This window comes from Macrotis lagotis, chromosome 2 (assembly GCF_037893015.1).
Source record: "Macrotis lagotis isolate mMagLag1 chromosome 2, bilby.v1.9.chrom.fasta, whole genome shotgun sequence".
Taxonomy (NCBI): Eukaryota; Metazoa; Chordata; class Mammalia; order Peramelemorphia; family Peramelidae; genus Macrotis; species Macrotis lagotis.
The window spans coordinates 247243519-247263830 of record NC_133659.1 but is presented as its reverse complement, the minus strand read 5'-3'; the positions used below and the strand labels follow the sequence as shown (position 1 = coordinate 247263830).

The following is a 20312-nucleotide window of genomic DNA, read 5'->3' as shown; positions in this document are numbered from 1 at the left end:
TTTAAATAGAGTTGAGTTAAGGAAGATTAGTCTAAAATAACAGAAGAAACATAGAACTGTGTCTATGGAGGGAGTTGTAATTAGAAATAAAAAAGAGGAATTAGAGGTAAATGATTAAAAAATTAATTTAATTCTTAAAACTTTAAAAATTAATATTCAATAAGATGGAATGCACTGAAAAAGAAAACACACAATTTTTCGTATAAGAAACATATTACGGGAAGCGGCGGCGGGGCTGCGGGCTCCGGCTCCCGCCGGTCAGTGTGGCTGTCCGGTGGCTCCGGCCCGGGGCAGCGTGGCCATGAGCGGGGAGCCCGGGGCCGACCTCGCAGCGCCCTCTCCCGGGAAGGCCCTGCCCGGCAGCGGCGTCCGCATCGTGGTGGAGTACTGTAAACCCTGCGGATTTGAGGCCACTTACCTAGAGCTGACCAGCACTGTGAAGGAAGAGTACCCTGGCATCGAGATCGAGTCACGCGTCGGGGGCACCGGAGCCTTAGAGATCGAGATCAATGGGCAATTAGTCTTTTCCAAGCTGGAGAATGGGGGGTTTCCCTACGAAAAGAATCTCATTGAGGCTATTCGAAAAGCCAGTAATGGAGAACCTCTGGAAAAGATTACAAATAGCCGTCCCCGCTGTGTTATCCTGTGACCCTGCAAGGTCTTCAGTTCCCTCCTGGATCAGGGCTCCTTCCCTTTACTCTCTGTTCTGGATGCCCCTTCCATATGGGGTCCTCTTCATCTTTGCAAAATCCTTCCTCTTTGAAGATTAGGATGAGAGAGCCCATCTCATTGATTGGCAATAAAGTGAAAGTGCTACTCTCAAAAAAAAAAAAAAAAGAAACATATTACAAAATAAAAACAGAATAAAAATAAGAGAGTGGAATTCTTTTTACAATGAAACATTTGTATCTAAATAAACAGGATCATAATCATAGTTTCAGACAAACCTTAATAAATTTCCAGCAAAAAAATTCCAGCAAATTAAGGAATCTCCATGAAGTTGAAAGGAAACAGCAATGTTAAACATGTATGATTTTATATATATATATATATATATATATACATATATATATATATATATATATTTCCAGTGCTTTCAGAAATATATTCACAAAATAAAAAATAAAAGAACTAAAAGAAGATAGACAATAGTGCATCAGAAGAAGGAGATTACAATGTACCTCACCCAATTTTTGGATATATTCAGCTGAAAGATAAACAAAGGGAAAACTATGTAACTCAATATCTCTCTGTACCACATAGAATTTTATCTTCTTTTGAAACTGACCTCATATATTAAGACACAAAAATATTGAATATATATATATATATATAAAGGCATAAATAATAAATATATTCTTCATAGGACCATAATGTAAAAAAATAATAATAATTAGGTCCTGCTAAACAAATAAAAGAGATTCAAATGAAGACTTATCCATGAAATGCTATTTAATGAGTAAATCAAAAAACATATAGATAAAATTAATAATTGTGTGAAAGAAAATAATGATGAAACAATATACCATAGTTTCTTGCATAGCTAAAGCAATTCTCAGAGGGGAAAAATTCTGTAGAAACATATTTTTAAAAAAGCAGAGGTGAGAATTAACAAATTTAAAAATTATAAATCCAAAAAAAATAACTGAAATGAATACAAAAGAAAAGATACCAAAAATTACAGGGAGAAATAGGTAAGCTAAAAACAAAAAATATAGAGAGGATTTATTAAGGAAACTAAAATCTAGTTTATTGAAGAGAATAATAAAATTGGAAATATTTTGGCAAATAATATTGCAAAGCTATCAGAAAATCAAATCAACAAAATAGGAAAAGAGTAAGGTGAATTCAAAATCCCACCCCCCACAGAAGGCAATGTGCCAGTCTTTACATTGTTTCCATAGTATACATTGATCCAAATTGAATGTGATGAGAGAGAAATCATATCCTTAAGGAAGAAAAATAAAGTATAAGATGTAGGAAGATCAGACAAGAAGATAACAGTTATTTTCCCTATATTAAAGCTATAAAGTCCTTGGTCTTTATTCAACCTCCACAGTTCTTTGTCTGGATATATATGCTATTCTACATTGCAGACAGGCCCAAATTGTCCCTGACTGCTGCACTGAAGGAAAGAGCGAATCAATCAAGATGGACCATTGCCCCCATGTTGTTGTTAGGGTGTACAGTATTTTGCTGGTTCTGCTCATCTCACTGAGGATCAGTTCATGTGAATCACTCCAGGTTTCCCTGAATTCCCATCCCTCCTGGTTTTGATAAGTTCACAGCTCCACCAACAATGCATTAGTGTCCCAGATTTCCCACAACACTTTCAAAAATGATCATTATCCTTTCTGGTCAAATTTTCCAGTCTGAGAGGTGTGAGGTGGTACCTCAGAGAAGCTTTAATATGCATTTCTCTAATAAGTAATGATTTAGAACAATTTTTCATGTGATTATGGATTACTTTGATCTCCTCATTTGTAATTTGTCTTTGCATATCCTTTGACCATTTGTCAACTGGGGAAATGACTTTTTTTTAAAAAAAATTTACTCAGTTCTCTATATTTTAGAATGAGTCCTTTGTCAGAAACATTAGTTGTAAAAATTGTTTCCCATTTTACTATATTTCTTTTGATCATGGTTACAGTGTTTTTTTCTGTGCAAAAGCCTTTTAATTTAATGTAATTGAAATAATCTAATTTGTTTTTAGTGATGTTCACCATCTCTTTGATAGACATAAACTGCTTCCCTTTCCATAGATATGACAGGTAAAGAAGTCCTGGATCTATTTTGCTTATAGCATTGTTTGTTATATCTAATCTTGTATCCATTTGGATCATATCTTGGTATAGGGAGTGAGGTGTTGGTCTAATCTAAGTTAATTCCATATTAACTTCCAATTTTCCCAGCAGTTTTTATCAAAGAAAGAGTTTTTATCCCAATAGCTGGACTCTTTAGGTTTATCAAACAGCAGATTACTATAATCATTTCCTGCTATTGCACCTAGTCTATTCCATTGATCCACCACTCTATTTCTTAGCCAATACCAGATAGTTTTGATGACTGATGTACAATTTTAGTTCAGTTGGGGCTAAGCAACCTTCTTTCGTACCTTTTGTCATTGATTCCCTGGAAATTCTTGACTTTTTATTTCTCCATATGAATTTACTTACAACTTTTTCTAACTCTTTAACGTAATTTTTTGGAATTTTGATTGGTAGGGCACTAAACAGGTAGTTTAGTTTTGGTAGAATTGTCATTTTTTTTATATTAACTTGACCTATCCATGAGGACTTAATTTCCCAGTTATTTAAATTTGATTTTATTTGTTTAAGGAATGTTTTACAATTGTTTTCAAAAACTTTCTGAGTCTGCCTTGGCAAATAGACTCCCAGGTATTTTAATTTTTCTTAGGTTACTTTGAATGGGATTTTTCTTTCTAGCTCTTCCTGCTATACCTTGCTGGTCATATATAGAAAAGTTGAGGATTTATGATGGTTTATTTTATATCCTGAAAGTTTTCTACAATTGCTAATTGTTTCCAGTAGTTTGATGGATGATTTTGGGGGATTCTCTGTGTATACCATCATGTCAGCTGCAAAGAGTGAGAGTTTTGTCTCTTCCTTCCCAATTCTAATTCTTTCAATTTCTTTTTCTTCTCTTATTGCTGAAGCTAAAATTTCTAATACGTTATTGAATAATAGCGGTGATAATTGGCATCCTTGTTCCACCCCTGATCTTATTGGGAATGCCTCTATCCTCTGCCCATTGAATATAACACTTGTTGATGGTTTCAGGTAGATACTCCTTATTATTCTAAGGAATAGTTCATTCATGCCTATACTCTCTAGTGCTTGTTTTTAGTACAAATGGGTGTTGTATTTTGTCAAAAGCTTTTTCAGCATCAATTGATATAAGCATAGAATTTCTCATAGAGTTGTTGTTGATATAATTAATTATACCAACAGTTTTACTAATATTGAACCAACCTTACATTCCTGGGATAAAGCCTACTTGGTCATAATGCATTATCCTAGTGATAACTTATAATAGTTTTGTTAAGATTTTGTTTATGATTTTTGCATCTATATTGATGAGGGAGATAAGTATTCAGTTTTCTATCTCTGTTTTAACTCTTCTTGGTTTAGGTACCAGCACCATATTGGTGTCATAGAAACAGTTAGGCAGCATTCTATCTTCCCTTATTTTTCCAAAGATTTTGTATAGAATTGGAACCTATTGTTCCTTAAATGTTTGGTAGAATTCACTTGTGAATCCATCAGGCCCTGGAGATTTTTTTCTTAGGGAGTTCAATGATGGTTGTTTAATTTTTTTTCTGAGATAGGGTGGTTTAGATATTTAATCTCCTCTTCATTTAACATGAACAACTTATACTTTTGTAAATATTTCATCCATTTCACTTAGATTGTCAAATTTATTGGCATAGATTTGGGCAAAATAATTCCAAATTATTACTTTAATTTCCTTCTCTTTGGTGGAGTGTTCAATTTTTTCAATTATGATACTAGCAATTTGGTTTTCTTCTCTTTTTTTAAGTCAAATTGACCGGAGGTTTATCAATTTTATTGTTTTTGCATCAAACCAACTCTTGGTTTTATTGATTAATTCTATAGTTTATTTTGCTTTCAATTTTTTTAACTTTTCCTTTAATTTTTAGGATTTCTAAATTGATAATTATTTGGGGGGGTTTAATTTGTTCTTTCTCTAATTTTTTATTTGTATATTTAGTTCATTGATTTCCTCTTTCTCTAATTTATTCATGTAAGCATTTAAAAGATATAATATATCCCCGGACAGCTGTTTTGAGTGAATCCCATAAGTTTTGGTATGTTGCTTCATTATTGTTATTAACTAGGATGAAATAATTCATTCTTTTTTTAATTTTTTGATTGATCCACTCATTCTTTAAAATGGGGTTATTTAGTTTACAATTAGTTCTGGGTCTATATCTCCTTGGCCCAGTATTGCATATGATTTTTTTTGCATTTTGATGTGAGCAAGATGTATTCACTATTTCTGCCTTTCTGCAGTTGTTCCTTAAGATTTATGCCCTATTACATGTTCAAATTTTGTGTAAGTCCTATGTACTGAAGAAAAAGAAGTGTATATATATATATATATATATCTATATATATATCTTTCTATCCACATTCAGTTTCCTCCTTAAGTCTATCATATCTAGGTTTTCTAACAATCTATTTATTTTGTTAACTTCCTTCTTATTATTTTATTGTTAGATCTATCTAAATCTGAGAGTGGGAGGTTGAGGTTGCCCACTAGTAGAATTTTGCTGTCTGTTTTCCTGTTGTTCTTTCAGTTTCTCCTCTAAGAATTCGGATGCTATCCCATTGGGGGAATAAATATTCAGTATTAAAATCTTAAAATCACTTAATTGTCTATGGTACATTTTAGGAAGATACAATTTCCTTCCTTGTCTCTTTTAACACAATCTATTTTTGCAGCTGCTTTGTCTGAGATAAGGATTTCTACCCCTGCTCAGGATATTGTAGGATTCTGGTTTTTAATCCAGTTTTCAATTCACTTACCTTTTAAGAGAGAATTTATTCCATGCTCATTCAAAGTTCTAATTACTAACTCTTCCTTGCCCTCCATGCTCTCATCCCTCTGTTTTTATTTTTCCTCTTTTTTACCTTTATACATATTGCCCAGTATTTTTTCTGAATACTGCCCCCTTCAGTGTGTTTATCCTCCTATATCCACTCTCCCCTTTCTTCCCACTTTCACTTTTTCCCTTTTCCCTTCCCTTTCTTCTGTTCTCCTTTTTCTCCCCTCCCTGTCTCTGTTCCCCCCTCCCCCTTTCCCCTTTTAATACTTGAAAGATAAGATGTTTAATAAGTTAACTGACTGTGTGTATAAGTTAACTTTAAGCTATGTCTGATGAGAGGAAGATTCAGGTGTTTCTCATCTCCTCCCTTCTTCACCTCTATTACCATATGTCTTTTGTACCTCTTACTGTAATGAGATTTAGCCCATTCAATGCCCTTCCTCTTCCCATCTCCTTCCTATCCCCCTTTTTAAGGAAGAAGTGTTTTTAAATCATTCTATCTTAGTCATAGAAAATCCTGAGTATCCATCACTTCTGGCTAAATATTGTCTCTCTAATAGAGTTACAATTCTTTTTTTTTAATGGATTTTATTTATTTTGAGTTTTACAGATTTTCTCCTTATCATAACCCCCACCCCCCAACTGCCACAGAAGGCAATTAGACAGTCTTTACATTGTTTCCATGGTATACAATGATCCAAATTGAATGTGATAACAGAGAAATCATATCTTATAGGAATAAACATGAAGTGTAAGAGATAGAAAAATCAGACAATAAGATATCAGGGTTTTTTCCCTCTTTAAATAAAAGGATAATAGTCCATGGTTTTTTGTTCAAACTCCACGGCTCTTTCTCTGGGTACAAATGGTATTCTCTATTGCAAACAGCTGCAAATTGTACCTGATTGTTGCACTGATGAAATCATCGAGTCCATCAAGGTTGAGCATCGTCCCTATGTGACTGTTAGGGTGTACAGTGTTTTTCTAGTTCTGATCATCTCTCTAAGCATCAGTTCATGCAAATCCCTCCAAGCTTCCCTGAATTCCCATCTCTCCTGGTTTCTAAATAACCAATAGTGTTCCATGACATACATATACCACAGATTGGTAAGCCATTCCCCAACTGAAGGACATTTACTTGTTTTCCAATTACCTACCACCACAAAAAGGGCTGCTATGAATATTTTCATACAAGTGTTGTTTTTAGCCTTTTTCATCATCTCTTCAGGGTATAGACCCATTAGTGGTATTGTTGGATCAAAGAGTATGCACATTTTTGTTGCCCTTTGGGCATAATTCCTAATTGCTTTCCAGAAAGGTTGGATGAGTTCACAACTCCACCAGCAATGTAACAATGTCCTACATTTCCCATAACCCTTCCAACAATGGTCATTTTCCTTTCTGCTCCTATTGGCCAGTCTATGAGTTATGAGATGGCAGCTCAGAGATTCTTTAATTTGCATTTCTCTAATAAGTAATTATATACAACAATTTTTCATATGAATAAGGATTTCATTGATCTCCTCATCTGTAAATTGCCTTTGCATACCCTTTGACCATTTCTCAATTGGTAAATGGATTATTTTCTTTTAATTTGACTCAGTGCTCTGTATATTTTAGAAATGAGTTGTTTGTCAGAAACATTAGTTGTAAATATTGTTTTACAGTTTACTACATTTCTTTTGATCTTGGTTACATTGGTCACATCTCTTCCTAAGTCATAAACTGCTTCCCTTTCCAAAAGTCTGATGGATTAAGAGTAGTACTGGATCTATTTTGCTTATAGTATTGTATTTTATGTTTAAATCCTGTATCCATTTGGATCTTGGTGTGAGTTGTTCTACTCTAAATTTCTTCTATACTAACTTCCAATTTTCCCAGCAGTTTTCAAAGAGAGAATTTTTATCCCAATAGCTGGACTCTTTGGGTTTATCAAAGAGCAGATTACTATAATCATTTCCTTCTATTGCACCTAGTCTATTCCACTGGTCCACCACTGTATTTCTTAGCCAATACCAGACAGTTCTGATGACTGAGGTTTTATAGTGTAATTTTAGATCAAGTAGGGCTAAGCCACCTTCTTTTTATACTTTTTTTTTCATTAAATCCCTGGAAATTCTTGACATTTTATTTTTCCATATGTATTGAATTATAACTTTTTCTAAGTCACTTTAATGTCTACGGTACCTTTTAGGAGGATATGGTTTCCTTCCTTATCTCTTTTAACACTATCTATTTTTGAAGCTTCTTTGTCTGAGATAAGGATTGCTACTCTTCCTTTTTTCACCTCAGATGAAGCAAAATATATTTTTGCTCCAACCTTTTAACCTTTATTTTATATCTCTCTGCTTTTATTTTATATATGATAAGATCAAGGCTATGCTTTAAAAAAAGACATACTTAGCTTACATGTGTTTAAGTAGTTTAAATGAATCTTTTCTGTAATGGCCAGAATAAGAAGCAACATCTGCAGTTCCCTGTGGAAATCCTAAAGAAAGGAGAAAAATGCAACTGCCCAACAATCACAATGGGGGAAAAATCTGAAATTCAAAAACAATGAAATAAATGTAATTTTCTATGACTCAGGGGGCAGCTAGCTTGCACAGTGGATAGAGAACTGGCCCAAGAGTCAGCAGGCTCTGAGTTCAAATTCCACCTCATACCCTTAATAATTACCTAGTGGTGTGACCTTGGCCAAGTCACTTAACCTCATTGCCTTGAAAAAAGTAAAAAAAGTTTACATGACTCAAGTCTCATATTATATGCAGTGCATAGGCAAAAATGATTAAAAAACATCAATGCGCAAGAGATTATGGATTTGTGGAGGTGTTGATTAGTCCAACTCTTCTGAAAAATAATTCACACTATCTGGAAATACCCTAAACATTCATGATATTGCACTCAAGGGCAATAATAATATTAGGCTTGCTAAAGAGGGCAAAATAGACATTTGTTTTCCATAGTTCTGATATTGTCCTCCTCAATGAGGAAATTTCCCTGCAAGTTTATCTCTATCTCAGATTGCTGACAAAAAAAAAAAATTTGTTTAGCTCAACTCTAAAGGAGTCTCTATAGGAAGGCTGGAGAAATTATTTTAAAAAATACCAGAGTAGAGATGTGAATAAAGCATGGATCAAACAGTTTTAATCCTTCATGTAAATTATAATTAACAATAATGATAGAATAATTAAAAATAATGAGAAGCTAGTATGCAAATCTCATTGGATCATTTGCAGCAGGTATTCTGACTTTATATTTCATTTTGACTGATCACAACTGAATCAATACTAAGTAGGCACTTTGTTCTCTTTCTATTTCACTCTTGGTATAAAGTATATAAATAAATATATATATATATATATATATATATATGAATATATAAATATATAAACTATATATAAACATATAAAGTATATAAATATATATAAAGAATATATTTTAAAATGATAAAATTAAAATATATCTAAAAGCAAAGGCAAGCACTGGATATGGATAAGCTTTAAGCTTCTCTAATTAATAGAGGAACAAATAAATAATTCATTCTGTTTACACTATGGCTTTATGTAATTCCATGAATAAAAGGAACACAAGAAAGAATTCAAGGCATATAGATAAGTAAAGAGGAAAAAACTGTTCTTTTTCCCATTTGATCCGATCATTATTTTTTCAAAAACCCTAAGGAATTTGTAAAGAAATTAATTGAGATGTAAATGATCAAACTACCAAATTTTCTGGGTATATTGGAACTTACTTATATTGAGCCAATAAGTGAAATCAGAAAAATCAGTTATATCAGTTAGAGAATAATAAAAGGCTAATCTTCACAAAATCTAGGATAAAAAAATAATAAGCAGTTCAGGAACCACAAACATAAGACAGACTCAAATGAAGATTAAACAATCAAGTTCTAAATAATTAGTGGGCCATGGCAAAGGGTTTGTGCTCATTCACAGACCAGGAGGGATGACAGAGCCTCACACACTGAGATCCTTGTGGGGAGAGTGTCCCAATAATACTCAAAAGCTCAAGAAGAACTCCAAGACCAGACACAGGTTGGGGACATGAGAAAAACAGAGAGAAAAGAAGAACACTACTGAGAAATACATTGTCTATGATCCCAAGAAAGATCAAAATACTCAGTCTGAAAATGAGGAAGTACAAGCTCCTGCATCTAAAGATGGCAAGAAAAATGGAAATTGGGCTCAGGCTATAACAGGGATTGAGAAAGATTTTGAAAATCAAGTGAGGAAGATAGAAGAAAACCTGGGAAAAGAAATGAGAGAGATGCAGGAAAAACATGAAAAAGAAGTCAGCAGCTTAGTCAAGGAGATTCAAAATATGCTAAAGAAAATAACATATTAAAAACCAGCATAGGTCAAATGGATCAAACAGTTCAAAAATTATTTAGGAGAAGAATGCTTTAAAAAGTAGAAGTGGCCAGATGGAAAAAAGAGATAAGATAGCTCCCTGAGGAAAACAAATCTTTCAGAAGTAGAATGGAACTAAAGGAAGCTGCTGGCTTCATGAGAAGTCAAGATACCATACTTTCAAACCAAAAGAAGGAAAAACTAGAAGAAAATGTGAAATATCTCATTGAAAAAAACAACTGATCTGGAAAACAGATCCAGGAAAGATAATTTTAAAATTATTGTGATACCTGAAAGTCATGATCAGGAAGAGTCTTGACATAACTTTCAAAGAATTACTCCCACAAATTTGCCCAGATTTCCTAGAATCAGTGGGAAAAATGGAAATTGAGAGAATCCACCTATCTCCCCCAGAAAGAGATCCAAAAAAATCCAAACCCCAGGAATATTATAGCCAAATTCCAGAACTCCCAAATCAAAGAGAAAATATTACAAGCAGCCAGAAGGACAAATATCATGGCGCTGCAGTCAGGATCACACAGGACTTAGCAGCAACTACATTAAAGGTTTGTAGAGCTTAGAATAAAATATTCCAGAAGGCAAAAGAGTTTGGAATACTGAGAAACAACTACCCAGCAAAACTGATGTCCTCTTCTGGGGCAAAAGATGGACTTTCAATGAACCAGGGGAATTTCAAATGTTCCTGTTAAAATGGCCAGAACTAAACAGAAAGTTTGATCTTCCAATACAGGTGAAGCATAGAGTGGAGGAGACGTATAAAATATGAGGGACTTAATGATGATGAACTGCATGTATCCCTGCATAGAAAAATGATATTGATAATACTCATAAGAAACTTCTCATTTAATAGAGCAGGTAGAAGGAGCTTTTATGGATGAGGCACAGGAGAGAGTTGAATTTAAAGATATAATATATTATAAAAATGGAGTCAATGGCTAAAAGTGAAATGTAATGGGAATAAGAGAAAGGAGTGGTGGAATAGGCTCATATTTCATAAAATTAGATTTTTTATTACAATGAGCTATTGCAAAGATATGGAAGGGGGTAAGGCAAGGGGGAATAAGGGAAACTTCATTCTCATTAGAGGTGGCTCGGAGAGGCAACAACATATGTACTCAATGGAGTATAGACATTTAGAGTAAGAAGGAAACAATGGGGATGGCGGAAGCAGGGATGTGAGTGATGGAGCACAGTGTGGACGATGGGGGAAAGTGGTTAGATATAACACATTTTCTTTTTTACTTTTGTCAAGGGTCTGGGATTGGATGGTCTATCTGAGACCACAGGGTCAGGTGGTTGCTGGGCCTTAGGGGTGATAGGTGAGCTTGGGTCCTCTTGGCCCCACGGCCAGTGATAAGTCTGCTGTACCACTCAGCTACCCTACAGCACATTTAAGAAGAGGGTCATAGTAAAAGGAGATAAAAAATATAGTATATGGTAGTAGGGAAGAACAAATGGACAGAGTTACGATCAGCAATGGCAACAGTGGAAAAATATGGAAGTAGTTTTTTTGATGCACTTACTATAAAGAATGTGATCTACCCGCAACAGAGCTGGTGTTATTGAAACACAGTCTGAAGCACAATTTATTATTATTATTATTATTATTATTATTATTATTATTATTATTATTATTATTCTGGGGGCTTGTTTGCAGGGCAAATAGGGTTGGGTAGCTTGCCCAGGCTCACACATCTGGGTAGTTGTTGAGTGTCTCAGGCTAGATTTGCACCCAGGTGCTCTGCACTCCAGGGCAGGTGCTCTGACCACCCAGCCACCACTATTTATTATTATTATTGTTGTTGTTGTTCTTATTGTTGTTATTGTTATTGTTATTATTGTTATTTTATTTTATTTTATTTTTTTCAGTTTTTGCAGGGCAATGGGGCTGGGGTGGCTTTACCAGGGTCACACAGCTGGGTGATTGTTTGGTATCCAGGGCTGGATTTCGGCTAGGGTGGTCCTGACTTCAGGGTTGATGCTCTGTCCACTGTACCACATAGCTTCCCCTATTATTATTTTTTATTTTTTTCTTTATTTTATTGCTCATGAGGGTCTATATTTTGGGGAGCAGAGTGTATTATGTTTACTTTTACACGAGAATATTTTAGTGATGTATAAAAAATCATCTTTTGTACAAAAAAGAATACATCTATCATATATATGATATATGATTTGTTTTCTGGTAAACTGTTAATGAATTGATCTTCAATATTAATGTCCTTAATATAAATTTTAAGCTTATGTCAAAAATGACATAGGCTAATTTCTGCCAAAACAAAAAAGACATTTAATTAGGAATGTTTACCATAATAAATAAAAATACATTAAAACAAACAAACAAACAAATGGATGAATGAATGAATGAATGAATGATAAATAGTTGGCAAAAATAAATAATTAATAATTAGGGAAAAGGTATTTGTGATAATGCAACAACATTCCCTAATTTTGGGATTGCAACTAAAGCAGTTTTAAAGGGAAAACTATATTTCTATGAAAACATTTCACTAAATAAAACAAAACAAAAAACTGAGTATTGATGAAGGGAATATGCATTGTTATTATAAAGTTAACAAAAGAAAGACCAGAAAATATATCAAAAGTAAAATCAATACTGAAGTTAATTCTGTAAATAGAAACAAATTTACAAAACTAAACCTTTTACTACTCTAATTGCAAAGAAGGAAGCAAACCAAGTCTACAAAATAGTATATAAACAAGGGGAAATTACAATAAAACTAGAAGATATAAAATTATCATAATCTATTCTGCATAATTATAGACTAACAAAACTTAGAACAATAATGGAGAGGAATATCTTCATAAATGCAAAATTATCAAACTAGAAAAAAATTCAGCATCAAATAATCCAAATGCAGAAGGAGATAGAATAAAGTAAATAAAAGGGGGGAAAATGCTGATCTGGATGAATTCACAAGGAAATTTTATCAATTTTTAATAACAAATTATTCATATACTACAAAAAATTATTTTTAAAAATTGTGAAGAAAATTTCCTTAATAGATTTCTTTTGTGGTAGAAATACAGTCCAAACACAATCCATTAAGGACTAAGCAATAAAAAAAAAATTACCAACATGGTCAATGAAAATAGTTCAACAGATTAAATTATATTCTGTCAAATTGTGTACAATAATTCATTGCAGAAATCACTTTTCATAATTAGATGAATGTTTACCAGAAAATTAAGAAAGGGGCAACATTAGAAAAGCAATAAACATAATAGATCATATTAAAATCAAAATGATTATTTATATGAGATGATGTTTAAAAAATACTTGACAAAGCATTATGCTCTTTTATGCTAAAAATAAACCTAAAAACCAAAGACATTAACATAAAGCACAAAATCTAAAAGCAAAAATAGTCATTATATGCAGTTGGGATACACTTGAAACATAAGTAATAATATAGTAGTGGATCACGGATACTCATCCTCCTCGCCATTTTTAAAATTAATTTGTACATTTATTTTTCCAACTTAAATGCAAAGTTAGTTTCCTACATTCATCTTTTGTAAGAGTTTGAGTTCCATTTTTTTCTTCTTCCCTCCCCCTCCCCTTGATAGCAAGTAATCTGAAATGTTATAGATCTATAACTATTTTAAACATATTTCCATATTAGTCCTTTTGTAAAAGAAGAATAGAGCAAAACGGGTAAAATATGAGAGGGGGAAATATAAAGCACAAAACAAAATTTTTAAATGGAAAATACTATCCTTTCTTTGCATTCAAACTCCATAGTTCTTTCTTTGGATGGGAATGGTATTTCCAAAATAAATCCTTTGGAATTGTCTATGATCATTATACTTCTGAGAAGAGCTAAATTCATCACAGTTGATTATCAAACATTGTTACAATTCATGTGGACAACATTCTTCTGGTTCTGCTCACTTCACTCAGCATCAGTTCATGTTGGTCTCTCTCTCTTCAGGCTTTTTGAAGTCTGCCTGCTAATTATTTCTTTCTGAACTCTAGTACTTCATCACATTCTAGTGCCACAATTTGTTCTACCATTCCACATTTAATGGGTATTCCCTTAATTTTCAATTTTTTGCCACCACAAAAAGAACTTCTATAAACATTTTTTCACAGGTCATTTTGCCTGTTTTATGATCTTTTTTGGATACAGACCTTACAGTGGTATTTCTGAATCAAAGGGTATGTATAGTTTCATCGCCCTTTGGAGAAGGTTTTCTACTTAACCTACTCCATTGATCCACGACTCCATTTCATTTTTAGTTTTTGGTTTGTGTTTTTTTTTTGATAAGTCAAGCAGTTAAGTACTTACTGAAGGTCATGTAACTAGGTAATTATTAAGTGTCTGAGGTCGAATTTGAACTCAGGTCCTCCTGACTCCAGGGCCATTGTTCTATTCACTGCACCAACTAGCTGCTAGTTGGTGCAGTGGATAGATCACTGGCCTTAGAAAAAGGAGGACAGAAGCTTGAGTCTAACCTCAGACATTTGATAATTACTAGTTCTGTGACCTTGAGAAAATAATTTAACCCTGATTGCCTGGCATTAAAATCATCTGAAGTTATCCTGATTCATATCTGGCCACTGGAATCAGATGGTTCTGGAGAAAGTGAAGCTAGTGACTTAGCACAGTAACCCATCACTCAAATCCAATTCATGTGTTTGTCATGGCATCACCTCCCTGATGTCATGGTCTTCTTCAAAAATGGAGGATAAAATCTTTAGGCTTTGTTAGTACGAGGAAATTTTGATGACTGCAGCATTATAATATAATTTTAGATCTAGCATGAGTAAACCACATGCCTTTCCATTTTTCCATCAATTCCCTTGTTACTCTTGATATTCTCTTCCTCCAGAAGAATTTTGTTACTATTTTTCTAGTTTTATTAAAGAATTTTAGTAGTTTAATTGATAAAGCACTAAATAAGTAACAATTTAAATTGAATTATCATTTATATTAAATTAGCTTGGCTTACCCATGAGCAATTGACATTTTACTCATTATTCATATTTGAAAATTTGCATGTTAAGGACTCTATAATTGTTTTCATAAAATTTCTAGGTTTGTCTTGGCAGATGCACTTCCAAGAATTTTCTGTTTTCTACAGCTATTTTAAGTGTAATTTCTCTTGGTACCCCTTGTTGCTTTGTTTGGCAATATATATATATATATATAGAAATGATGATATATATAATATATACATATTTATATATATTTTAGTTTGTTTTCCAACATTCCTTAAGTATACAAATCATACCATCTACAAAAAGTGAGTTTTTTTCCTCATTGCCTAATTCCTTCAATTTCTTTTTCTTCTTTTCTTCTAAAACTGACAGTTCTAATACAGTCTTGAATAATAATGGAGATAACAAGCATCCTTGTTTCACTCCTGTTCCTATTGGGAATGTTCCTAGTTTATTCCCATTATATATAATGCTTGCTGATGATTTTAGATAGAAATGATTTCACATCTTAAGAAAAAATCCATTTATTCCTATGCTAACTAGTATTTTTAATATGAATGTGTATTCTCAAAGACTTACAGCACCTATTGACAAAGTCATGTGATTTTTGTTAGTGTTGATTGACAACATCAATTATCAGGTCAATTATCAAATTATCAATTTTATAATATTGAACTATCTCTGCATACCTTGTATAAATTCTACTTGACCATTGTATAATATCCTAGTAATAAATTGCAGTAATCTTTGCTAAAATTTTTGCTTCAATATTCATTATAGAAATTGATCTATAACTTTCCTTGTCTAATTTGACTTTTCCTAGTTTGGGTATCAATACCATATTGGTGACATAAAAGGATTTTGTTAGAACTCCTTCTTTATCTATTTTATAAAATACTTTATATAAATTTCAAGTTAATTGTTCTTTAAATATTTGGTAGAATTCATTTGTAAATCACAGCAGATCTCTGTTGGACTTAGAACCTCTAAAAAAAACTGGCACTTGATCTCAGTTCCCTGCACTGGGCTCCACTCCACTTCCACTTTAGCAATACAGAACTTTTCTGAATTCCTTTTCAGGTATGGTAGGCAGAAAGATGCTATATTCTGGTTTTTTTTATGACTTCTGTCCCTCCAAAATTTGTTTAGAGACTTGATTAACAATGTTTCTGAGGGAAGCCCAGAAGAGCTTAAGGAAGTTCCTGGCTTCTCTCTGTCATCTTGGCTATACCTCTTCCCCAATACTTTTTGACACAATTCTATAAGTAATAGCAATAGTAATGAGACAAGAGAAGGAAGTTAAAAGCATAGAGATGAGTCAAAAAGATATAACACTATTCCTATCTGATGATAGGATACTTGTTATATACTTGAAAAATCAGCAAAGATTAAGTTCCCTGAAGCCTCCTCCTCTCTAACTTTTTTTTCTTGTACTCATCTCATCAGGATCTGGTTTGTCTTTTTCCCCTAATTAGTTAGACAAACTTTTTAAAGGTACTCAAGAAACTAGGCTAATCATTGTTCCTCATATAGCATTTTTGTTTTTCTCAAGAAAACCTCATATCGCATCCCATAAGGGAAGTACTTGGTGTGCCTTCATTATACTGTTAGTTTAAGATAATAATACTCAATCTGCCATCTGGGGACTTGTTTAAAAATGATAACTAGAGGACTTCTAGCCAAGATGGTGGAGAAAAGACAGGCAGAGTTCTAAAGTTTCCCCATCTATGATATGAAACAAACCTCTTAACAGAAATCCAATCCACAAAACCCAGAAAGAAAAGCCAGAAGAAAGAACATTTACCTCAGAATTTATTTTCTGTGGTCCTGGGTGAGTCTGGGTGCATAGGGAGGATCAGCCGCTGATCAGCCTAATTAGCAGCAGGGCGTCAGGACTGGAGCCCAGGAGCATGAGGTCCTGAGAGCCAGAGCTGCCTAATCAGCAAGGCTAGAACCTGATCCACCATAGGGACTTGTGTCAACTAGGTAGCAGAGGCATTGGTGATGCTACTGAACCTCTGCAGCTTGCCAACAGGGCTGGGGAGGAGAGTTCTGGTGCAGGAAAGCTGCAGAAATAATTCCTGGGCTCCTCTGGTCTGAGGAATCTCCTTGTTTGTGCCTCCATTTCAGCTGAGGTCTCTTCCCAGAACAAACACAGTTACAGACTACTTCTACCCCAGGTACAGGGGTGTGAGAAGAAGAATCAATTCAGCTGAAAAGAAGGAGAGGGATGACCTCCCCAAGGGTAAAGCCCATCACTGATTGACGATGGATCCATAGAAAAATCCTTGGAAGGAAAAGACCCTAACTCAGAGAGACCTAGAGCCTCTGAGGAGAATATGATCTGGTCTTCAGCACAGAAAGACTTCCATGAAGAAATAAGGAAGGAATTTAAAAATCAATTGGAAAATCTTGGAGAGTCAATTAAAACCTTGCAAAAAGAAAACAAATGATTGAAAATACAATTGGAGAAATACAAAATGAGAATAATTCACTCAGATCCCCAATTGGGAAAATGTAAAAAAGAAAATAATTCTCTCAAAACCTTAATTGGTCAAATGGAAAGTTCTTTCAAAATAGAATTGAACAATTGGAAAAGGAGTTGTAAAAGGTAAATCAAGAAAACTCTTCTCTAAAAAAACAAATGGACACTGCAGAAAATAATGACTTCATGAGACAGCAAGAGCCTGTTAAACAAAACCAAAAAATAGAAAAAGTAGAATAAAATGAAAAATATCTCATCAGCAAAACCACTGACCTCAAGAATAGATCGAGGAGGGACAACCTGACAATTATTGGACTTCCTGAAAACATTGAAGAGAAAAACATCTGGACTTAATATTACAAAATCTAGTGATGGAAAATTGCCCTGATATCATGGAAGCAGAGGGCAAAATAGTTACTGAAGAATACATTGATCCCCTCTGGAAAGGGATCCTAAATGGAAAGTGTGATGGAAATTCGTGGCCAAATTCTCTATCAAATAAAAAAGAAAATCCTGCAAGCAGCCAGAAAGCAACAATTTAAATATCAAGGAGCCACAATAAGGATCACTCAGGACCTGGATGCATCAACATTAAGGGATCAAAGGGCCTGGAACGACATATTTCGAAGAGCAAGGGAGCTCGGAATGCAGCCAAGAAGCTATTTTCCAGCAAAGTTGAGCCTTCTCTTCAAGGGAAAAAGATGAACATTTAACGACCTGGAAGAATTGCAAAAATTTCTGATGAAAAGACCAGAGCTAAACAGAAAATTTGGACATCAAACAGGAGGTTCAAGAGACACATGAAAAGGTAAAAAAAAGGGAGGGTGATAAAAGGAAAAAAATGCAATCCAGTAAGTTGAAACTGGCTATATCCCATCATGGGGGGGAAGATTTTCATAAATCTTGAGAACTGTACCTCTAACAAATAGAATAAACCTTGCCAGAAATGATAGACATTCATGACCAATCCATGAGACTGCTATCTAATGGGATGTAACTGACTTTAACCTGACTTGGGAGAAAAACTCTAATAACTCTCAGGAATTTTGACTCTATTTGATTGAATATAATGAACTAGAAGGGACAGACACTCAGAATTTTCTATGACTTAGAATGATCTAAAAAAACATTACCTCCTTAAAAGGGAGGAGAGGAAAGAGACTGGAGGAGGGAGGGGATTGAATGGGGTAAATCTTATTACACTAAGAGGTACAAAAACCTATGGTAATAGAGGGGGAGAAGGGAGCAGAGGAGAAACACCTGAATCTTCTTCTCATCAGACTTGGCTTCAGGTCAACCTACACATACTCAGTTAACTTATAAAACATCTAACCTTTCAAGTATTAAAAGGGGAAAAGGGAAGGGAGGTGGAGAAAGGGAAGGGGAGTGGGAGGAAAAAGGGGGAAATAACAAAAGGAAGGGAAGGAGAAAAGGGAAAGGGGAAACAAAGGGGACGGTGTGATATAGGAGGGCAAACACACTGAAGGGGGTGGTATTCAGAAACAAAATACTGGGGAATATGGATGGGGGAGGGGGGAAAATACAAACAGAGGGAAGATAGCAAGGATGGCAATAAAGAATTAGTAATCATAACCTTGAATGTGAATGCGATGAACTCTCCCTTAAAATGTATGCAAATAGCAGAGTGGATTAAAAACCAGAATCCTACAATATGCTGCTTACAAGAAACTCATTTGAAGCAGAGAGATACATATAGAGTAAAGGTAAAAGGTTGGAGCAAAATATATTTTGCTTCAGCTGAAGTAAAAAAAGCAGGGGTAGCAATCCTTATCTCAGACAAAGCAGCAGCAAAAATAGATAGTACTAAAAGAGATAAGGAAGGAAACTTTATCCTCCTAAAAGGTACCATAGGCAATAAAGTCATTTCAATACTGAATATATATGCACCCAGTGGGACAGCACCCAAATTCTTAGAGGAGAAGCTGAAAGAACTACAGAAAGACACAGACAGCAAAACTCTACTAGAGGGAGAGCTCAACCTCCTGCTATCAGATCTAGATAAATTGAATCATAAAATAAACAAGAAAGAAGTTAGGGAGGTAAATAGATTATTAGAAAAATTAGATATGGTAGACTTATGGAAGAAACTGAATGGGAATAGAAAGGAATAGACCTTTTTCTCAGCAGTACATGAAACTTATAAGAAAAATTGAACATGTACTACGACATAAAAACCTAATGATCAACTGCAGAAAGGCACAAGTATGGAATACATCATTCTCAGATCACAATGTAATAAAAGTCATATGCAATATTGGGCCAAGGAGATATAGACCCAAAACCAATTGGAAACTGAATAACTGTATTTTAAAGAATAAGTGGACCAAAAAACAAATTATAGGAATAATTAACCATTTTATCCTAGATATTGATAATAATGAAACAACAAACCAAAACCTATGGGATTCACTCAAAGAGGCTTTCGGGGGATATATTATAGCTTTAAATGCTTACATGAATAAATTGGAGAAAGAGGAAATCAACGAACTAAACATGCAACTACAAAAATTAGAAAAAGAACAAATTAAAAATCCCCAATTAAATACCAAATTATAAATTCTAAAAATTAAAGGAGAAATTAATAAAAGCAAAAGCAAAAAAAACTATTTAATAAATAAAACCAAAAGTTGGTATTATGAAAAAACCAATAAAATTGATAAACCACTGGTCAATTTGATTAAAAAAAGAAGAAAACAAAATTGCTAGTATCATAAATGAAAAAGCTGAACTCACCACCAAAGAGGAGAAAATTAAAGTAATAATTTGAAATTATTTTGCCCAACTCTATGCCAATAGATTTGATATTATAAGTGCAATAGATGAATATTTACAAAAATATAAGGTGCCCAGGTTAAATGAAGA

General features: G+C 33.9%; 1 pseudogene; it reads left to right on the top strand.

The window, feature by feature from the left end:
* The first annotated feature begins 225 nt into the window (after positions 1-225).
* LOC141511557 (migration and invasion enhancer 1 pseudogene) lies at positions 226-788 on the top strand (annotated as a pseudogene).
* Positions 789-20312: the final 19524 nt, after the last annotated feature.